The sequence below is a fragment of the Haemaphysalis longicornis genome, unplaced genomic scaffold (assembly GCF_048455015.1).
Source record: "Haemaphysalis longicornis isolate Haplotype H1 unplaced genomic scaffold, Haemaphysalis longicornis Haplotype H1 scaffold_12, whole genome shotgun sequence".
In the NCBI taxonomy this organism is placed as follows: Eukaryota; Metazoa; Arthropoda; class Arachnida; order Ixodida; family Ixodidae; genus Haemaphysalis; species Haemaphysalis longicornis.
The window spans coordinates 55,774,869-55,781,092 of NW_027526225.1; the positions used below are offsets into that span (position 1 = coordinate 55,774,869).

Consider the following 6,224-nt stretch of genomic DNA (forward strand, 5'->3'; position numbering starts at 1 on the left):
CTTGCACCGCGCGGAGAACATCCGGCTACGGTGATAAGGCACAGCGGCAACTTCCGGTGCCGTTCTTAAGTTGTCACCGAGTATAGCTTTTATGCTTGGCTTGACAAATGTACGCAGGAAACCGTAGGCGGTCACCGCGAGGCACGCGAACACGAGCGCTCGGCCTTTGCTTGTTTTTTTTTTAACTGCCGAACGGTCACCGTGATCTTGGCCAATCCGTATGCTTGGCTTGACAAACGTGCGCAGGGGACGCTGGGCGCTAGTCGCGAGGCACGCACACACGAGCGTTAGGCATTTTGTTGGTTTCGTTAACTGCGTGGAGGTCGCCGCAGCAAATTCTTGGGATTTTTAACTGCGGACACAAAAAACTAATATTTCATAAACAGCTTCGCTGTTAACAAAGAAAATTCAACCAGTTATTTAACCAATCTTCTTCAAATGTTTTTATTTCTTTGACAGGTATAAATGTGGTTTCTTATAAGATATAAACGTTTTTTCTCGGAAGAGAATGTTTGTCGCGCTATTCTTTTTTGTTGGTTTGTAAATCTGATGGACTATCTATTAGGGTCACAGAAACTGGTTTATCTGCACGTAGCCCGGGCATGCCCATTTTTTTAAACGTTTAGCCTGGTAGTTTTTCCATTGAGCCATCGTTTATGCCGTCTTCCTAACTTTCTCTACGAAGATTTTTCCCGCTCGTTTCTTTTTGCAATCTACAGATAGGCAACACTTCCCAGTTTTGACTATTCAGATTTATTTATAAGAGGTTTAACGCGCCGACGCTTCACAGGCGATGAGGCGCGCTGTAGTGGAGGGCTCCGGATTAATTTTTGCCGCGTAAAGGATCTTTAATGTGGGCCTAAATTTCGAACACCTCCGCTTCTATCAGAATACCGGCCGCCACGGTCGGGAATCGAACCCGAGTCCTTGCGCCCAGCAGCACGGCGCCTTAGCCACCGCGCCGGGCAGGGTAAATGTTTTGACCTGACAGCACCGCACATTTGTTGTTGTGCCACACGCACTGCACTTTCATGGCTGTTGTTGCGGATGAAAGACCTGGAAACAGGCAACATTTGTTCCAAGGGTTGATCTCTTAGGCAACAATGTAGCGAAGAAATGTTGGTACGTTCTTCTGGCTTGTCAGCTGAGGGTGAATATTCCCATTTTCATCGCTGTAGCTACGCGGCGGGACAAGCGCACCTCTTGTACTAACTTCAAACGACAAGCTTTGCCCGACTACTACAACCTTCTCAATCACCACAATGCCTCCAGAATCTTCGAGCTTGTAGAAGATAACCTGGTTGTGCGAAGCCTTCACATTCTACGATTGAAATGTTGGACATTTGCTGAATTCCTGCATAACCGCGAACCACAGCACAGTTCCTAACGTACGTGCTGACTTCGACGCTTTCTGCCCCCTCATACCGTCACTTGCGCCAGATTCATCGCACGAAGTCGACCGACCATCATTTTGGCAGGACGCAACATGGGTGGGAACCACTGTCCTCCCTTTGGGTGCTTTTCGGCATGACTTTGACGTCTTTGATGCTCAGGTATGTCAGGGAAAATACAGGGCGCCGCGGCGTCCCTCAGAGTCTTCCTGCGTTGCGGTATCCTTACTGTTTGACCCATTACGACGTGTTCGTAACAGTTGACGATGTCTGAAGGTTCATAGTGAATGTCTGAATGCCATGGCATGGACTTTGCCGCTGCCGAAGCATACCCCGAACGGCAGCGCGCCCGGCGCGCAGCACGTCAACAAACAGTACCGTCACTTCAGAGATCCAGTAAAATACAGTGAAACCTCGATATGTCGAACAGCGCGGTGCCGCGAAATAGTTCGATATAGCCAGAATTCCATATATAAAAATCACGTAAAAGCGCGTCATAAACTGGTACAAATGAATAAATGAACGAATCGTGCAGTAAATACTCACTTGGAGTTCCAAAGTATTTATTCTTTCAGCTTAAAGTACTGCAGCAGGGTAGCCTGCTTCTTGTTGGCAGTGGCATGTTTAAACACGGCTTCCTCGACGTAGTCCAAACGTTCCACAAGCGATAGGCCGGTGCCTTCTATAGCGCTACAGTAACGGCGCAGTAGGGCCAAAGCCGCTGAAGCCTCGGCCGAAGTCGGAAGCTGGGCACTATCAGCCCTTGCGGGTTCAACCTCGGCAGCGTCTTCGTTTGCCCGCTCAGTGGTAACCTCCGCTACGATCTCCACGTCCGTAAACTCCACCGTTGTTCCGGTGCTGTCGTCACCGCCAACAAAGTCATCAATGCACATGCTTTGTGGCTCAGCACCAACAAAGCGCTCCAACTGGTCCAGGTTTCTTCGAGCTCGCATTCTTCTTCTGCACCGTCTAATTCTGCTTCATTGGTTGCTTCATCTGAAGCTTCTTCAGTGCGGCCAACGAAGCCCGCATGTCGAAAGCAGTTAGCTATTCTTGACTGCTTGACATTGTCCCAAGAGGCTTTGAGCATCTGAATGGCACCCAAAAGGTCTATCTTCAGATCTTGGCCCATGCGGAGCTTCACCAACATGTCAATCAGCCCACGCTTATAGATGGACTTGAAAGAGCGAATAATGCCCTGGTCCAATGGTTGAAGCTTGGACGTGGTGTTAGACGGCAAAACTTCACTTCAATGTTGCTCAGCTGGACATCGGTGTGGTGTGCACTACCGTGCAGTTGTCAACTATGAGGCGTACCTTGCGGCCCTGACGCGCCAGGTCCGAATCCCACGCCTTCAACCATTTCTGGAAAATATCCCGCGTCATCCATGACTTCTTGTTCCAGGCATATGCCACCGGAATACTGGGGCAGTTGCTCATGCACCTCGGGGTTTGAAACTTTATCACAAGTGGTTGCAGCTTCGTGCTTCCATTCATATTGGCAGCCAATAAAACTGTCACACGGGCCTTGCCTTGCTTGCCGTCGTGACACACAGCCCCGCGGGTGTCCAGCGTTTGACGCGGAAGCATTTGCCAGAACAGGCCTGTTTCGTCCGCATTACATATCTGGCGCGGCTCATACTGTGCGAGAATCTGGGGCCACTCTTCATTAAGCCACTTCTTGATTTCCGCTTCATTAGCGCCCTCACTTTCCCCCGAGACTATCTTCCCGACAATGTTAAAACGGGAGTTGAAACGCTGAAGCCAACCGCTACTGGCATTGAAGTTCTCCGCGCCGAGAATGAACGCACTCGGTCCTGACACAGGAATATTCCGGGCCCTTGCGTCGATGAACCACTTGCGCAGTGACTTCTCAACATCTTCAAAGGCAGCTTAGCGTACAAGCCGCGCGCCTGAGTGCTGCTGGCGTATAAGGGAAACGTCCGGCCCCGGTGCTTTTTCGCCTGGTAGCGCTCTTCAATATGGTTCGATTGCCATGAGCAGCACCGCCTCTCCGCAGCTGTGCTCAAAATACTAATTTGAGAGCAGGGTAATCACCGGCCATTTTTAATTTCGCTCTCTCTCTCTCTCTCTCTCTCTTTCTCTCTCTCTCTCTCTCTCTCTCTCCATATTCGATTCATGGGTCTGTGTTCGTCGTGGACCACGCACTGTTGTATGGGTTACCTCAACGTCGGTGGGATTGTACATCACTGCTTCTGTACTTAAAATAACCCTGTTCTACACTGCATTCGGCTGCAGTTAGGGGAAAACACCGGGAAATGCGCTGAACAGTATTGGCTAAGAAATATTTAGCGGTGCGCGACCTTGCTTCGCGCCAGTTGATATTGTCATTTTGAATTTTAGTGCAGCTAAGACGTGCCAGGGGCGCTGGCTGGTCAGTCTGTGCCCATGAGGACGACAAAGAAGCAGCGCGCACGCTCGGCGTTCTAGGCCGTACCGCGGCCGGAGAGTCGTCCGGCAAGGTCCTGGACCGCTACCCTGAACTGCAGCGGACCTGGGGGGTGGCGACGTCCCCGCGGCCGCCGACGGCATGGCAGCCTCGGATGAGCCGGCCATCGGCATCGACCTCGGCACAACCTATTCGTGCGTAGGCATCTTTCAGTTCGGCAAGGTTGAGATTATCGCCAATGACCAGGGCAACAGGACGACGCCCAGCTACGTCGCCTTTACGGAGACCGAGCGCCTGATCGGCGACCCGGCCAAGGCGCAGGTGGCCCTGAACCCAGAGAATACCGTGTTCGGTTCCAAGCGGCTGATTGGGCGCACGTACGATGACCCCAAGCTGCAGGATGACCTGAAGCACCTGCCCTTCACCATCGTCAACGACAACAACGCGCCGAAAATCAAGGTCATGTACAAGGGCGAGGAAAAGATCTTTAACCCCGAAGAAATTTCCGCTATGATTCTAACCAAGATGCGCGAGGTAGCCGAGGCGTACCTGGGCCAAAAGGTAACACTCGCCTGCGTCACCGTGCCAGCCTACTTCAACGACGCGCAACGGCAGGCGACTAAGGACGCCGGAACCATCGCCGGCCTCTCCGTGCCCAAGATTATCAACGAGCCGACGGCGGCAGCCCTCGCTTACGGCCTCGACAAGATCACCGCCGGAGAGAAGACTGTCATCATTGTGGACCTGGGCGGCGGCACGTTCGACGTGTCGCTACTAAGCATCAAGGACTCAAAGACCTTCGACGTGCTTGCGACGGCCGGCGACACGCACCTCGGAGGCGAGGACTTCGACAGCCGGCTCGTGGAATACTTCCTCGATGAGATCAAGCGTAAGTTCAAGACTGACATCACCAAAAAGCCGCGCGCAGTCCGTCGCTTGCGAACCGCCGCCGAGCGAGCCAAGCGAATCCTTTCCTCCGCAGCGGAAACAAGCGTAGAGATCGACGCGCTCTTTGAAGGCAACGACTTTTACACTAAGATCACTAGAGCCCGCTTCGAAGAGCTCTGTCTGGACCTCTTCAAGAACGTTTTGTTGCCGATCGAGAGGGCGCTGGAGGACTCCAAAGTGGACAAGTCGAAGGTTGACGAGGTCGTCATGGTCGGTGGGTCCACCCGCATACCGCGGGTGCAGCGGCTCGTCAAGGAGTTCTTCAATGACAAGGAACCCTGCCACAATATCAACCCGGACGAAGCCATCGCGTACGGAGCGGCGGTCAGTGCGGCCATTACAGGTGGCGCGAAGGACGAGCACATCAAGGAAGTCAAGCTTTTGGACGTTGCCCCGTTGTCGCTCGGCATCGAAACTGCCGGTGGCGTGATGACCAAGATCATTACCCGCAACACCAAGGTTCCTTGCAAAACCTCGAAAGGCTTCACGACGTACTCGGACAACCAGACGGGCGTCACGATCCAGGTGTACGAAGGGGAGCGAAGCATGACGAAGGACAACCGGCATCTGGGACGTTTCGAGCTCACCGGCATCCCACCGGCGCCCAGGGGCGTTCCGAAGGTCGAAGTGACCTTCGAAATCGATGAGAACGGCATTCTCAGCGTGTCCGCCAGAGACGAGAGTACGGGCAAGGCCCAGTCCATCGTCATCACGCACGCCAAGGGCCGCCTGTCCCCGGAGGAGATCGAGCGCATGCTCAAGGAGGCCGAGATGTACCGGCTCGAGGACATCGCGCAGAGGGAGAGAGTGGCGGCCATGAACTCGCTGCAGAGCTACATCTTCAACGTGCAGCAGGCCATTGGGGAGGTCACCGACAAGATTTCCCCCGAGGAGAAGGACAAGATATCCACCAAGTGCGCCGAGGCCAATACCTGGCTCGACGATAACCAGAATGCGGCCGCGGCCGACATCCAAGCCAAGCTGAAGGATGTTCAAGAGGTCTGCTCGCCGCTGATGATCAAGATGCACATGGGCTAAAAGAGTGGCGTGTTCTTCCCTTTTGGAACCTTACGGTTGACTCCAGCGAATACCGGGCTCAACAAAAAGTTCTTCGAATGAGACTGACACTCTAGGAAAGCTGGACACTCGCTAATGCAATGACGAAATGCAATGCAAGACACTCGCCTAAATTTTACGAAATTATAATTTCAATCTAACATCTCACTTTTTTTATTGTCGGGACGTAGTCTCCCCCATATCTCGTGTTTTATAATTACCTTTTAATATAAGCTGCTAAAGAAAGATTTGGCGCCTAGTTCACAAAACCACGTCGATTGACGTGGTGAATTCAAGGCAAGCGCGAGATCGTGGTGCTTCTGTTTGGTGTTTCTATGTTTAGCAAGGTTATAGTTGTGTTAAAGGTGGTCATGCATATACGAATTGGTTAGTTGACTAATTGACACGAATCAATTGATT

The 6,224-nt window shown here is 52.5% G+C and overlaps 2 pseudogenes; one reads left to right on the forward strand and one right to left on the reverse strand.

Moving 5' to 3' along the window:
- The first annotated feature begins 1,031 nt into the window (after nt 1-1,031).
- On the forward strand, nt 1,032-5,867 carry LOC144161615 (heat shock protein 68-like; annotated as a pseudogene).
- Nucleotides 1,955-2,523, reverse strand: LOC144162176 (uncharacterized; annotated as a pseudogene).
- Nucleotides 5,868-6,224: the final 357 nt, after the last annotated feature.